Genomic DNA, 17,050 nt, shown 5'->3' with positions numbered 1-17,050 from the left:
GGGGTCGCCTTGGCCTCCTGGCTTTGGCACCAGACCTGGGGAGTTTTGTGAGGAGTTTCTGTGGAGTTTCCTCATACACAGGAGACAATCAGGTGTCATAATCCCATTATCATCACTAATTCTTCCTCATACAATGTCCTCTCTCATCCTGATAGTGCTGCCATTGTGTGCTGAGCACCTGCTGCCATCATCATCCCTGCTGTTTATTTACCTTTGCCAAAGTGACAATGGCCCCTGTGTACTGAGACTAGCAGTCCTGTCTCGCTTTGGCCCTGCTAACAGCCACCGAAAAATAAACTCTGAGAACCCTGAGGCCCCGGCCGCCATCTTGGCTTCTGTAGCATTTTATTGGTTTTATTTTTTGTTCTCGGCTCACAGCGAGAGCCATAAATGGTCATTGTTGCTGTTTACTGATATACAAGTGGTTCTCACTAAATTAGAATATCATCAAAATGTTAATTTATTTCAGTTATTCAATACAAAAAGTGAAACTCATGCATTATATGAAGTCATTACAAACAGAGTGATCTATTTCAAGTGTTTATTTCTGTTAATGTTGATGATTATGGCTTACAGCCAATGAAAACCCAAAAGTCATTATCTCTGTAAGCTAGAATATAACACCAGCTTGAAAAATGATTTTAAAATCTGAAATGTTGGCCTACTGAAATGTATGTTCAGTAGATGCACTCAATACTTGGTCGGGGCTCCTTTTTCATCAATTACTGCATTAATGTGGTGTGGCATGGAGGCGCTCATCCTGTGGCACTGCTGAGGTGTTATGGAAGCCCAGGTTGCTTTGATAGCAGCATTCAGCCTGTCTGCATTGTTGGGTCTGGTGACTCTCATCTTCCTCTTGACAATACCACATAGATTCTCTATGGGGTTAAGGTCAGAGGATTTTGCTGGCCAATCAAGCACAGTGATACTGTTGTTTTTAAACCAGGTATTGGTACTTTTGGCAGTGTGGACAGGTGCTGAGTCCTGTTGGAGAATGACATTTCCATCTCCAAAAAGCTTGTCTGCAGAGGGAAGCATGAAGTGCTCTAAAATTTCCTGGTTGACGGCTGCGCTGACTTTGATCTTGATAAAACATGGTGGACCTACACCAGCAGATGACATGGCTCCCCAAACCATCACTGATTGTGGAAACTTCACACTAGACCTCAAGCAGCTTGGATTGTGGCCTCTCCACTCTTCCTCCAGACTCTGGGACCTTGATTTCCAAATGAAATGCAACATTTACTTTCATCTGAAAACAACACCTTGGACCACTGAGCAACAGTCCAGTTCTTTTTCTCCTTGGCCCAGGTAAGATGCTTCTGGTGTTGTCTATTGGTCATGAGTGGCTTGACACAAGGAATGCGACACTTGTAGTCCATGTCCTGGATACGTCTGTGTGTGTGTGTGGTGGCTCTTGAATCAAAGACTCCAGCAGCAGTCCACTCATTGTGAATCTCTCCCAAATTTTTGAATGGCCTTTTCTTAACAATCCTTTCAAGGCTGTGGTTATCCCGGTTACTTGTGCACCCTTTTTCTACCACACTTTTTCCTTCCACTCAACTTCCATTAATATGCTTAGATACAGCACTCTGTGAATAACCAGGTTTTTTTTTAGCAATGACCTTTTGTGGCTTACCCTCCTTGTGGACTGTGTCAGTGACTGCCTTCTGGATATCTGTCAAGTCAGCAGTCTTCCCCATGATTGTGGAGCCTACTGAAACATACTAAGGTACCTTTTTAAATGCTCAGGAAGCCTTTGCAGGTGTTTTTTGTAAATTATTGAAATTTACTGAGATAATGACTTTTGGGTTTTCATTGGCTGTAAGCCATAATCATCATCATTAACAGAAATAAACACTGAAATAGATCACTCTGTTTGTAATGACTCTATATAATATGAGTGTCACTTTTTGTATTGAAGAACTGAAATAAACGAACTTTTTGATGATATTCTAAAGCACTTGTATATCGTCGTTCATGTTGTGAGAAAACAACGTAAATGTTCATTTTGTTTCTTAGATTGTAGCCTGTGAGCAGGATCCTCACTACTGGTATCTGTGTTATGTCTGATATTGTCTGTACAAGTCCCCTCTGTAATGGAAAGAGCCGTGGAATATGATGGCGCTATAGACAGAAAAGAGACGGAAAAGGTGAGGGTAATTTACGACTGGTGACATCTAACCCTGTCATGTCTGATACTGTCCGCTGATACATGGTGTCCACTGTATCTAATCCTGCCATGTCTGATACCATCTGCTGATACATGATGTCCACTGTATCTAATCCTGCCATGTCAGATGCCCTCTGCTGATACATGTTGTCCACTGTATCTAATCCTGCCATGTCTGATACTGTCTGCTGATACACGGTGTGCACTGTTTCTAATGCTGCCATGTCTGATTCTGTCTGCTGATACTTGGTATCCACTGTATCTAACCCTGCCATGTCATATACTGTCTGCTGATACATGGTGTCCACTGTATCTAATCCTGCCATGTCTGATACTACTGCTGGTATATGGTATCCACTGAATCTAATCCTGCCATATCTGAACCTGTCTGCTGATACATGGTGTTCACTGTATCTAATCCTGCCATGTCTGATACTATCTGATGATATATGGTATACACTATATCTAATCCTGCCATGTCTGATACTACTGCTGGTATATGGTATCCACTGAATCTAATCCTGCCATATCTGAACCTGTCTGCTAATACATGGTGTTCACTGTATCTAATCCTGCCATGTCTGATGCCCTCTGCTGATACATGTTATCCACTGTATCTAATCCTGCCATGTCTGATACTGTCTGCTGATACATGGTGTGCACTGTTTCTAATGCTGCCATGTCTGATTCTGTCTGCTGATACTTGGTATCCACTGTATCTAACTCTGCCATGTCTGATACTGTCTGTTGAGCTGTGTATCTAACCCTATCCAGTATGATACTGTCTGATGAGCTGTGTATCTAATCCATCACGTGTGACACACTCTATGCTAATATGCGGTATCCACCGTATCTAATCCTGCCATGTATGATATTCTCGGCTAATACATGGCGATAACTGTAATCCTGTTGTGTGATACTGTCTTATGAGCTGTGTATCTAATCCTCTCCTGTGTGATACTGTCTGCTGAGCTGTGTATCTAACCCTTCATGTGTGATCCTGTCTGCTGAGCTGTGTATCTAACCCTATTGTGTGTGTAATACTGTCTTCTGAGCTGCCTATCACATTCTATCCTGTGTGATACTGTCCCCATGTATCTAAGCCTATCATGTGTGATACCATGTATTTCTGTGCACAGTGGTCCGGATGATATTGCCCACCGGGTGCCCACATGCCGGGGGGAGGGGGGGTGTCTGACGAGGGGCAGATTAGAGCTCACAACATGGCATCAGACAGACCTCTCCTAAAACAAGCAAACAACCAGATTCCTGTTTATATTAGGGCCTTTCGGCTCGGACCACCTTGGAAGTGGCATATTTTTGGTCCACCCAGAGGCCAACGCCTCGCACCACCCGGTCACTGCAAAATCAAGAATCCAAATAAAACTAGGAGACCACGGAGTGAAATAATGATGACGGGCGCCTCTCTGCAGACCTCAATCCCACGGAAGGAACAGGCTTATTAACCCTCACTGGTTACCAGGCCAAAACTATCATGGCCGACCAACGGCCTTCAGGAACATTGGATGCTGTAAGACAATTTATTTATTCTGCAGAGTTAGCTTTTTCCTCGCACCGCACTGTGGAAAGTTACACAGTTTTCCATGCACTTCTGTAAATATCGACAAAGTTGTCAAAGGTGTTTGTACAGCTCACTGGTTGGGAAAGTATATGAGGTATACTGCCACGACGACTGTAAGTGGTATATATGTAGGTAGTAGTACCGAATAATCTCACTCTGCTTGTGTTAATATTGATGAGGTCAGGACGCTAACAGGAACATAATGTGCAGGAATATAACTACTATAATACTGCCCCTATGTACAAGACTATAACTACTATAATACTGCCCCTATGTACAAGAATATAACTACTATAATACTGCCTCTATGTACAAGAATATAACTACTATAATACTCCTCCCTATGTACAAGAATATAACTACTATAATACTGCCCCTATGTACAAGAATATAACTACTATAACACTGTCCCTATGTACAAGAATATAACTACTATAATAGTGACCCTATGTACAATAATATAACTACTATAATACTGTCCCCATATGTTCAAGAATATAACTACTATAATACTGCCCCTATGTACAAGAATATAACTACTATAATACTGCCCCTATGTAAAAGAATATAACTGCTATAATACTGCCACTATGTACAAGAATATAACTACTATAATACTGCTCCTATGTACAAGAATATAACTACTATAATACTGCTCCTATGTACAAGAATATAACTACTATAATACTGCTCCTATGTACAAGAATATAACTACTATAATACTGCCCCTATGTACAAGAATATAACTACTATAATACTGCCACTATGTACAAGAATATAACTCTTATAATACTGCCCCTATGTACAAGAATATAACTACTATAATACAGCCCCCTATGTACAAGAATATAACTACTATAATACTGCCCCTATGTACAAGAATATAACTACTATAATACAGCCCCCTATGTACAAGAATATAACTGCTATAATACTGCCCCTATGTACAAGAATATAACTACTATAATACAAGAATATAACTACTATAATACTGCCTCTATGTACAAGAATATAACTACTATAATACTACCCCATGTGTACAAGAATATAACTACGATAATACTGCTCTTATGTACAAGAATATAACAACTGTACTCAGAGGCGTAGGTAGGGTTTTGGTTCAGGGGAGCGAGGCTTCTGAGCGGGCCCCTAACCAGGTAACCTTGATTACAACTGGGTGTTGCACCCTAATAATGGAGGAGAACCTCAGCAGATGACCGCGCTGTTACTGAAGAAAATCTACTATATAATTGTCTAAGGGGTACTTCCATCTGTCTGTCTGTCCCGGATATTCATTGGTCGTGGCCTCTGTCTGTCATGGAAATCCAAGTCGCTGATTGGTCATGGCAAAACTCCCATGACCATTGCCACGACCAATCGGCGACGGGCACAGTCCGGCAGCAAAATGCCGCTCTTTCCTCCCCGCAGTCAGTGCCCGCTCCATACTCCCCTCCAGTCAGCCCTCACACAGGGTTAATGCCAGCGTTACCGGAGCGCGGTGTAATGCACTCCGGTTACGCAGCTATTAACCCTGTGTGACCAACTTTTTACTATTGATGCTGTGTATGCAGCATCAATAGTAAAAAGATCTAATGTTACAAATAATAATAATAATAAAAAAGGTTATTCTCACCCTCCGATGTCGCGGCTCTCCTCGGCAGTGCAAGCGGCAGGTTCCGGTGCCAAGGATGCTATGAGAAAAGGACCTTCCATGACGTCACGGTCATGTGACCGCGACGTCATCACAGGTCCTGCGCTCATACCAACCCTGGGACCGGAAGCTGCCGCGTGGTCCGCACACAGGCTCCAGGACTTCAAGGGGCCTTCGGAAGGTGAGTATATGTTTATTTTTTATTTTAAGTCTTTTTTTAACCACGCATATAGTGCCCACATTGCTATATACTACGTGGGCTGTGTTACATACTGCGTGGGCTCTGTTATATACTACATCTCTGTGCTATATACTATGTAGCTGGGCAATATACAACGTGACTGTGCAATATACAACTTGACTGTCCAATATACTACGTGGCTGTGCAATATACTACATGGCTCTGTTATATACTACATCTCTGTGCTATATACTAACGTAGCTATGTTATATACTGCGTGGCTGCTGTATACTGCGTCGCCTGTGTTATATATTACGTGGCCAGTGTTATATACTGCGGGGGCTGTGCTGTATTCTGCGTGGCTGCTATGTACTGCGTGGGCTGTGCGTGGGCTGTGTTATATATTACGTGGCCAGTGTTGTATACTGCGGGGGCTGTGCTATATACTGCGTGGCTGCTATGTACTGCGTGGGCTGTGCTATATATTACGTGGCCAGTGTTATATACTGCGGGGGCTGTGCTATGTACTGCGTGGCTGCTATATACTGCGTGGGCTGTGTTATATATTACGTGGCCAGTGTTATATACTGCGGGGGCTGTGCTGTATTCTGCGTGGCTGCTATGTACTGCGTGGGCTGTACGTGGCCAGTGTTATATACTACGTCGCCTGTGTTATATACTGTGTGGCTGCTATATACTGCGTGGGCTGTGTTATATACTGCGTGGCCTGTATTAACGCAGCGGGTATTCTACAATATGTATGTATGTATGTATGTATGTATGTACATAGCAGCCACATAGTATATAGCACAGGCCACGTAGTATTTGTCTGCTATATACTACATGGCTCCTATATACTATGTGGCCTGTGCTATATACTATGTGGCTGCTATATACATACATACATACATACATACATACATACATACATACATACATACATACATACATACATACATACATACATACATACATATTCTAGAATACCCAATGCGTTAGAATCGGGCCACCATCTAGTCTCTAGATAAAGACCAACATGGATATTACCGCCATATGGTCAGTGGTAAATACCAGTCCTACAGAACATACAGTATAACTACTATAATGCTGTCCCCTATGTACAAGAATATAACTACTATAAGGCTATGTGCACACGTTGTGGATTCGTGAGCGGATTTTTCTGCACCGTTTTTACAAAATCCGCAGGTAAAACGCACTGCGGATTTACCGTGGATTTCCTGCAGTTTTTGTGCGGATTCCACCTGCGATTTTACACCTGTGGATTCCTATTGAGGAGCAGGTGTAAACCGCTGGGGAATCCGCATAAAGAATTGACATGCTGCGGAAAATACAACGCAGTGTTTCCGTGCGGTATTTTCCGCAGCATGTGCACTGCGGATTTCATTTTCCATACGTTTACATGATACAGTACAAGGCATGGAAAACTGCTGCAAATCTGCAGTGGCCAATCCGCTTTGGATCCGCAGCAAAATCTGCAACGTGTGCACATAGCCTAATACTGCTTCTGTATATAACAATATGACTACTATAATACTGCTCCTATGTATAAGAATATAACTACTATAATACTGCCCCCTATGTACAAGACTATAACTAGTATAATACTGCCCCCTATGTACAAGAACATAACTACTATAATACTGCCCCCTATGTACAAGACTATAACTAGTATAATACTGCCCCCTATGTACAAGACTATAACTAGTATAATACTGCCCCCTATGTACAAGACTATAACTAGTATAATACTGCCCCCTATGTACAAGACTATAACTAGTATAATACTGCCCCCTATGTACAAGAATATAACTACTATAATACTGCCCCCTATGTACAAGAATATAACTACTATAATACTTCTCCTATGTACAAGAATATAACTACTATAATACTGACCCCTATATACAGGAATATAACTACTATAATACTGACCCCTATGTACAAGAATATATCTACTATAATTCTGACCCCTATGTACAAGAATATAACTACTATAATACTGCTCCCTGTGTACAAGAATATAACTACTATAATACTGCTCCTATGTACAAGAATATAACTACTATAATACTGCCCCCTATGTACAAGAATATAACTACTATAATACTGCTCCTATGTACAAGAATATAACTACTATAATACTAACCCCTATATACAGGAATATAACTACTATAATACTGTCTCCTATGTACAAGAATATATCTACTATAATTCTGACCCTATGTACTAGAATATAACTAATATAATACTGTTCACTATGAAGAGTAATTTGGACCTGACAGTGTAAGGAAGTTCTCATTTCTGACTTGCATTGGTCTTTATGTAGCCAAACATAGTTGTTTCCCTTTAAAGAGTCCATAGTCTGTAAAATGCTGATGCAGCTTTGTGTCTCCAGAGGATGATAAGTGATACTTATTTCCACTTGGGGCCAAGCGGGTAAGTAGGAAATATATGAAAAAACTGCTTGTAATAACAATATGACAACAGGCTATTCATGGAGATAAAAGGCCCTATCTGTTCCATCACCAGCGTAACTGACATCTCACAAGGCAGGAAATTAATGTTCAGCTCTCACTGAGGATAATAAGAATTCAGCGTTTTTTTTAAGGCTGCGGATCAGATAACAGGATTGTTGATAATTATTTTTGAGGTTTTTTTTTTTTTACAAGGCATCAATGAAAGGATTAGGAAAAAAAAGACAACCAAGTAATAAAAAGAGAAGAAAAGAGAGCTAACCCTATTACCCAATGTCGACATGTGTAGCAGCCAAACCTGGGATATTCCTAGACTTCCTCCACAGCCACCTAAAGGTACCTTCACATTAAGCGACGCTGCAGCGATAGCGACAACGATGCCGATCGCTGCAGCGTCGCTGTTTGATCGCTGGAGAGCTGTCACACAGACCGCTCTCCAGCGACCAACGATGCCGAGGTCCCCGGGTAACCAGGGTAAACATCGGGTTACTAAGCGCAGGGCCGCGCTTAGTAACCCGATGTTTACCCTGGTTACCAGCGTAAAATGTAAAAAAACCAAACAGTACATACTTACATTCGCGTCCCCCGGCGTCCGCTTCCTGCACTGACTGAGCGCCGGCCCTAACAGCAGAGCGGTGACGTCACCGCTGTGCTGTACTTTCACTTTCACTTTACGGCGCTCAGTCAGTATGAGAAGCGGACGCCGGGGGATGCGAGGGTGAGTATGTAGTTTGTTTTTTTTACATTTTACACTGGTAACCAGGGTAAACATCGGGTTACTAAGCGCGGCCCTGCGCTTAGTAACCCGATGTTTACCCTGGTTACCAGTGTAAAACATCGCTGGTATCGTTGCTTTTGGTGTCAAACACGACGATACACGCCGGTCTGACGACTTCTGAACTTTGTTCAACGACCAGCGATATCACAGCAGGATCCTGATCGCTGCTGCGTGTCAAACTAAACGATATCGCTAGCCAGGACGCTGCAACGTCACAGATCGCTAGCGATATCGTTTAGTGTGAAGGTACCTATACACGTTAGATAGCTGTCTGCTGAATGATTGTTCTCGACACCTATGTCTCCCAGTTCCTCACACAAGAATGCTGGGCTTAGAAGGACACTCCTGTGTTCTCTATGAGAGAGCCGCTGCCAGACTCTAGGGTTGCGGCATATGTCCTGGAGAACAAATGGGTCGCCCGTTGTTAATCCAGTACGCCGGATCCTTCTCTCCCTCGACATCATCCGTCAGGGAAGAGGCAGGAGGCCCCATACACATTAGATTGGCTGCCAATCTCACCGATATTGGCCAGGGTTCAGCCGAAGATAGTTAAAAGGCAGCCATACACATTAGATGGATGTTTGTCTAACAATACTTTGGCCGATCGTTTATTTGAGTTCTTCATGACTGGCCAACAGACATTTCTGCTGGCGTCTTTGCTTTGGGAGAACAAAGCAATCAATAGTCTGAAATCGGACACACACATTCGACATCTCAAACAATCAGTTGGCTGGCTCCCTCATAAACATTAGCATGTCATCCAAACTCATCAGTACCGTTGTGTTCGGCCGACATTACTCTATTGTATATGGTGGCCTTTGTCAGACCTCAAAAGACCGCTAACAGAGAAAAATGTATTGTTTTCCAGAGATAATAATGCATAGAAAGCTAATCATTTGATCATTGTGTCTTTTATTTGTGGTATGAAACCTGGTGGGAAGACATACTAAATTCTTGCAGATGTTGCTCCTAGTTTGAATGGAACTCATGATCTCAGGATCTGTCAAAGACAGGTTATACAGTTCTTTGATTCTGGGGTAGCAATTGGGTGTTTGGTAGGAAACTAATGAGAAGTATAATGTATTTGAATTGGAAGCCTTGGAATGACCTACAAATCCATTCAGATGTTACTCCTTAAGGCCCCGTCACACTAAGGGTACCGTCACACAGTGCAATTTTGATCGCTACGACGGTGCGATTCGTGACGTTCTAGCGATATCGTTACGATATCGCAGTGTCTGACACGCAGCAGCGATCAGGGATCCTGCTGAGAATCGTACGTCGTAGCAGATCGTTTGGAACTTTCTTTCGTCGCTTGATCACCCGCTGACATCGCTGGATCGTTGTGTGTGACAGCGATCCAGCGATGCGTTCGCTGGTAACCAGGGTAAACATCGGGTAACTAAGCGCAGGGCCGCGCTTAGTAACCCGATGTTTGCCGTGGTTACCAGCGTAAAAGTAAAAAAAAACAAACCGTACATGCTCACCATCTGATGTCCGTCCGGTCCCTTGCCGTCCGCTTCCCGCTCTGACTGTCTGCCGGCCGGAAAGTGAGAGCAGATCACAGCGGTGACGTCACCGCTGCACTCTGCTCTCACTGTACGGCCGGATCTGTCAGAGCAGGAAGCGGACGGCAAGGGACCGGACGGACATCAGATGGTGAGCATGTACGGTTTTTTTTTTTTTTCTACTTTCACGCTGGTAACCAGGGTAAACATCGGGTTACTAAGCGCGGCCCTGCGCTTAGTAACCCGATGTTTACCCTGGTTACCCGGGGACTTCGGCATCGCTCCAGCGCCGTGATTGCAACGTGTGACCGCAGTCTACGACGCTGGAGCGATAATCATACGATCGCTGCGACGTCACGGATCGTGCCGTCGTAGCGATCAAAATTGCACTGTGTGACGGTACCCTTAGCGACGCCGCAGCGATACAGACAACGATGCCGATCGCTGCAGCGTCGCTGTTTAGTCGCTGTGTTGTCGCTGGGGAGCTGTCACACAGACAGCTCTCCAGCGACCAACGATGCCGAGGTCCCCGGGTAACCAGGGTAAACATCGGGTTGCTAAGCGCAGGGCCGCGCTTAGTAACCCGATGTTTACCCTGGTTACCAGTGTAAAATGTAAAAAAACAAACACTACATACTCACCTTCGCGTCCCCCGGCGTCCGCTTCCTGCACTGACTGAGCGCCGGGCCCTAACAGCAGAGCGGTGACGTCACCGCTGTGCTCTGCTTTCACTTTACGGCCGGCAGTCAGTCAGTGCGGGAAGCGGACGGCAAGGGACCTGACGGACACCGGAATGTGAGTATGTACTGTTTGGTTTTTTTTACATTTACGATGGTAACCAGGGTAAACATCAGGTTACTAAGCGCGACCCTGCGCTTAGTAACCCGATGTTTACCCTGGTTACCAGTGAAGACATCGCTGAATCCGTGTCACACACACCGATTCAGCGATGTCAGCGGGACCTCAACGATCAAAAAAAGGTCCAGGCCATTCCGACACGACCAGCGATCTCACAGCAGGGGCCTGGTCGCTGCTACGTGTCAAACATAGCGAGATCGCTACTGAGGTCGCTGTTGCGTCACAAAATTTGTGACTCAGCAGCGATCTCGCTAGCGACCTCGCTTAGTGTGACGGGGGCTTTAGTTGTTCAAAACTGGTAATACAGGTTTTTGGTTTTAGGGTAGAGATCAAAGAAGCTAATGGATTGATCAGGATGCTTTTGAAATGTGGGAGGATAGTACATTTTCAACTTATATGTTGTTCTGAGTTGGACTTGGACACAGTACCCCAGGATCATTAAGTGATTGGTCTTACGGGTCTTTGATTTTATGATCGTGATTGCTGCTTAGGAAGCAGGTATGGACTGGGGCTGAAATTCAGCAGTGGCATATGAAATCACACAGGCCCATGTTGTCCCGATCCCCATGAACCAGATGGGATATATCACTAATATTACCCCGGATGGAGGAAAGGAAGATTTACTACAAGACCAATATTTCTAATGATACCTCCGTCACAACTCTTAGCAGTATGGGTGTCTTGGAAACAACGGTTCTGTTAACAACGTAGCAGACAAGGTGGCCCACGACCAGACAGGCCCTTCTGGCATTTGCCAGATGGCCAGTCCGGCCCTGTTAGGAAACCAATGCATCAATGATCAGAATGTTTTTGAAATGAGGAACGAAACCTCTGGAAGTAACATATAAGGCTATGTGCACACGTCCGGAACTGCCGTTGAAATTTCCGCGGCAATACCGCAACTGTGCCGCGGGTAAAACGCATGCGGAATTGGCATGCGTTTTCCCGCTAAACACTAGCGTTTTACAAGCGTGATTAGCTTGCAAAATGCTAGCGTTTTCCAAGCGATCTGTAGCATCGCTTGGAAAACTGATTGACAGGTTGGTCACACTTGTTCAACATAGTGTTTGACAAGTGTGACCAACTTTTTACTATTGATGCTGCCTATGTAGCATCAATAGTAAAAGAATTACCGTAATGTTAAAAATAATTTAAAAAAATAAAAAATCGTGATATTCTCACCTTCCGGCGGCACCCGCAGCATTACCGCTCCTCGCGATGCTCCCGGCAGCTTTCGTTCCCAGTAATGACTCGCGGCAATGACCCCAGATAACATAGCATCACGCGAGACCGCTACGTCATCACAAGTCATTGGCACAAAGCATCCCTGGGAATGGGAGCATCACGAGGAGCGGGAAGACTGCCGGGGCCGCCGGAAGGTGAGAATATCACGATTTTTTATTTTAATTCTTTTTTTTTACAGGTATATGGTTCCCAGGGCCTGGAGGAGAGTCTCCTCTCCTCCACCCTGGGTACCAAGCGCACATGATCCGCTTACTTCCCGCATGGTGGGCATCGCCACATGCGTAAAGTAAGCGGATCAATGCATTCCTATGTGTGCGGAATCCCCGCGGAAAAAAACGCAACTTGTGCACAAAAATAGCGGATTGCATTCTATTAATAGGATGCTTAATGTATGCATTTTTTTGTGGTTTTAGCGCAGTTTTATAGCGGGGAAAAAAACGCGAAAAATCCTGAACGTGTGCACACAGCCTTAAAGCCATACACAGGTATTTTCAGGTTTGATCCAAAAATCATGATCCCATATAGGTCATACAAGTCTTAGATTTTAGGGCAATAATCACGTGTTGTGTAGTAAGTTAATGGATCAATCAAAATATTTTTGAATTGTGGAAGGAAACCTAAAGGGGGGGCATTCAAAACCTATGAGCAAATGAATTGAGGGTGGGGGACAGTAAATGGTGAATTGAGGGTGGAGCACAGCAAATTATGAATTGAGGGTGGGGGACAGGGAAAGCAAATCTTGAATTGAAGGTGGTGGACAGGGAAAACAAATGATGAATTGAGGGTGGGGGACCTGGAACAGCAAATGATGAATTGAGTGTGGGGGACAGCAAATGATGAATTCAGGATGGGTGACAGCAACTGATGATAATTTGAGTGTGGGGGTGGAGGAGAGCAAATAATGATTAATTGAGTGGCATAGAGCAAAAGATTCTGTATTGAGGGTTGGGGAAACCAAAATGATGAATTGAATGTGGGGGCGAGCATTTGATAATGAATAGAGGGTGGGTGGGGGAGAGAGAGAGAGGACATGACATAATGAACTGGGGGGTATGTAAATATAATGAATCGGAGAAGCAGGAGGTACAGAGTGAGGGGTGTGGAGGATGCAGGAGTGTGACTGGTATTGAATTGGGGGAGTAAGGTACTAATTAATATATATAGTTATTGGGTGGGGAAAGTGGCTATTTATAATTAGTGGGGGCAGCCTGGTGGATTACAATTTATATGTGGAATGGTAGGTTGCATAACTAATTATATATTAATGGCAGATGCACGGTTGTATTCAGCTGTGTAGTGTAGATGTTGGGTAAAAAGTGGGGAATGTGCTCTGGAAGCTGTTTTCTAGGTAACTATCTGTTATTTTAGGCAGAGACAAGTCCTTGCTGGAACAAGTGATTGTGGTCTGGGCTGAATGAAGAAGAAAAGTGAAGATGAAGGACTTCAGCTAGAAACGTTACTGGTGAGTCAGTGTGTTACCTGTACACTTACAGTATACTATATACGGAACTCATGTGTATAGTGCCACTGGTGATCCTTGTATTACCTGTACACTGACATTATATACAGATCTCATGTGTATAATGTCACAGGTGATCCCTTTATTACCTATACACTGGCACTGTATACAGAGCTCCTGTGTATAATGTCACTTGTGATCACTGTATTACCTGTACACTGGCACTGTATACACATCTATGTTTAATGTCACTGGTGATTCCTGTATTACCTGTACAATATACACTATATACATAGCTCCTGTGTATAATGTCACTGATGATACTTGTATTACCTGTAAACTGTCACTATATACAGAGCTTCTGTGTATGTCATTGGTGATCACTGTATTATCTGTACACTGACATTATATACAGAGCTCCCTTGTATAATGTCACTGGTAACCTGTACAATGACACTATTTGCAGAGCTCCTGTGTATAATGTCACCGATGATCACTGTATTACCTGCACACTATATACAGAGCTCCTGTGTATAATGTCACTGGTGATTCCTGTATTACCTGTACACTGTCACTATATACAGAGCTCCTGTGTATAAAGTCACTGGTGATCCCTGTATTACCTGTACACTGTCACTATATACAGAGCTCCTGTGTATAATGTCACCGATGATCACTGTATTACCTGCACACTATATACAGAGCTCCTATGTATAATGTCACTGGTGATTCCTGTATTACCTGTACACTGTAAACTATATACAGAGCTCCTGTGTATAATGTCACTGGTGATTCCTGTATTACCTGTACACGGTCACTATTTACAGAGCTCCTGTGTATAATGTCACTGGTGATCCCTGTATTACCTGTACACTGTCACTATATACAGAGCTCCTGTGTATAATGTCACTGATGATCACTGTATTAGGGTGGTTTCACATTTGCGTTGGGCAGAGCTGCAGAGGGCTGTGTACTTCCTCCGTTAAGCCCCACTCACTGCCGCACCTCTTTTCATTCAGCTCCGCCTACGTCTGCATGCGTCCTGCATACCTATCTTTAACATTGGGTACGCAGGCCATGCGGATGTATGCGGATGCGTCCGCATGCGTCGTTTTGACGCGCCCGCTGACCGCAGCAAATTGCAACATGTTGCGTTCGGTGCAGCGTCAAAACGATGCATGCGGAAGCATCCCAATGTTAAAGATAGGTACGTAGGACACATGCAGAAGTATGGGGTAGTAGGCGGGGCTTAACGGAAGACGTGCGCAGCCCTCCGCAAAGCCCCCGAACGCTAATGTGAACTTACCCTTGCCTGTACACTATATACAGAGCTCTATAATGCTACTTATGGTAATAATAGTATTGTTTTTTTTTTTATTAATGATTAGTATTGCAGTATTCGTTCATTATGTGTATGTGGTGGTAATATGTGGTCTGGTCATGGTGTGGTGGTGTTTGTTTCTTGTGTGTGGTATTATTCAGTCAACTGTGTGGTGCTAATGTGTAATCTGGTTGTGGTTTGGCAGTATTTGTCCCTTGTACGTGATGTGGTATTATTCTGTCACTATGTGGTGCTAATATGTGGTCTTGTCATGGTGTGGCAATGTTCCTTGTATATGGTATTATTTGTTCACTATTTGATCTGGTTATGCTATAGCGGTATTTGTTCCTTGTATGTGGTATTATTCGGTCACTATGTTGTGGTAATATGTGGTCTGGCCATTTGTGGAGGCATTTGTCCCTTGTATGTGGTATTATTGATCATTTTTTATATAAATGTGACACATTACCTTAAACAAAAATAAATTAAGATATACCCAAAGAGAGTATTGGATATTTTAACAAATATTCAATAGGTTAGAATAGAGTATGACCCTGCCAAAAGAGTCTACCCTGTTGTGGTTGTGGATTAAAAAATCTTTTGACCAAAACAAAAACTGATGGCAATGTATGTGTTCTGGTGTTAGATGGGAACTGTTAATGTGTGATTGGCTTTTAATGTGTGATTGGTGAGGACGTCGTGCAAAAGTAGTTTTTACAAGAGTGGCTGTAGGATCTGTGGAAGGTTTGACGAGCGGAGGCGCAGCCTCAGATGGTTCCTGGGCAGAGTCTCAAGGGGGCCCAAAAATGTTGCTAATATGGGCCTCTGAAATTTCTCGTGGCAGCCGTGATGATATGTATGGCTGCTAAATAAGGGTGCTTTCACACTGCATTTTGACACCGATTCGTCGGTCCCATTGGGCTTACATCTGAACCGCCCCGCAAATGAGATTTGGCTGTACTCGCCGGCAGGGCCATAGACTATAATGGTGCTGATAGAGTGAATGTGTGCTCTGTCGTGCATCATTTTCAGGCGTTTACTCCTACTGGAGGCGCATGTTCAGACATACTATTCTCCAATAGGTGTACATGCTGAAAATAATTAACAACATACCACACATTCACTCTGTTGGCACTATTATAGTCTATGGCCCAGTTGAGGCATATACCCAAATCCCGTTTTGCAGAAGTTTGACATAGGCCCTGATGGGACTAACGGGTGCCAAAATGCAGTGTGAAAGCACCATAATGTGTCTTCCTTGGATACATACAACTCTCATGTGATCTGGACCATCATGACACTGAAGAACTTGTCTTTACTCTTCAAGCCTGTATAATCTCTTGCCCTGTGAAATAATGGACAGCATTTGCTCGAATTTTCTTCCTATCTTCTTGGCCCCTCACCCCTTTCCCCCACCCCCATCCATCTTGTACAAGACAATAAACAGTGCACCAGTTCCATTCACCTGAGTAAACATTTGTAATTGACGACTTGTTTATACAGAGGGGGCACAAGAGTTTAGGTAAAGCTTTAGGTAGTGGCTGATCCAGTTTTGATTGGTAATTATTAGGCTTAAGGCCCCGTCTCACACAGCGACGCTGCAGCGATACAGACAACGATGCTGATCGCTGCAGCGTCGCTGTGTGGTCGCTGTGTGGTCGCTGGGGAGCTGTCACACAGACAGCTCTCTCCAGCGACCAACGATCAGGGGAACGACTTCGGCATCGTTGAAACTGTCTTCAACGATGCCGAAGTCCCCCTGCAGCACCCGGGTAACCAGGGTAAACATCGGGTTACTA

Source organism: Ranitomeya variabilis, chromosome 4 (assembly GCF_051348905.1).
Source record: "Ranitomeya variabilis isolate aRanVar5 chromosome 4, aRanVar5.hap1, whole genome shotgun sequence".
Lineage (NCBI taxonomy): Eukaryota > Metazoa > Chordata > Amphibia > Anura > Dendrobatidae > Ranitomeya > Ranitomeya variabilis.
This window is presented reverse-complemented; position numbering follows the sequence as displayed.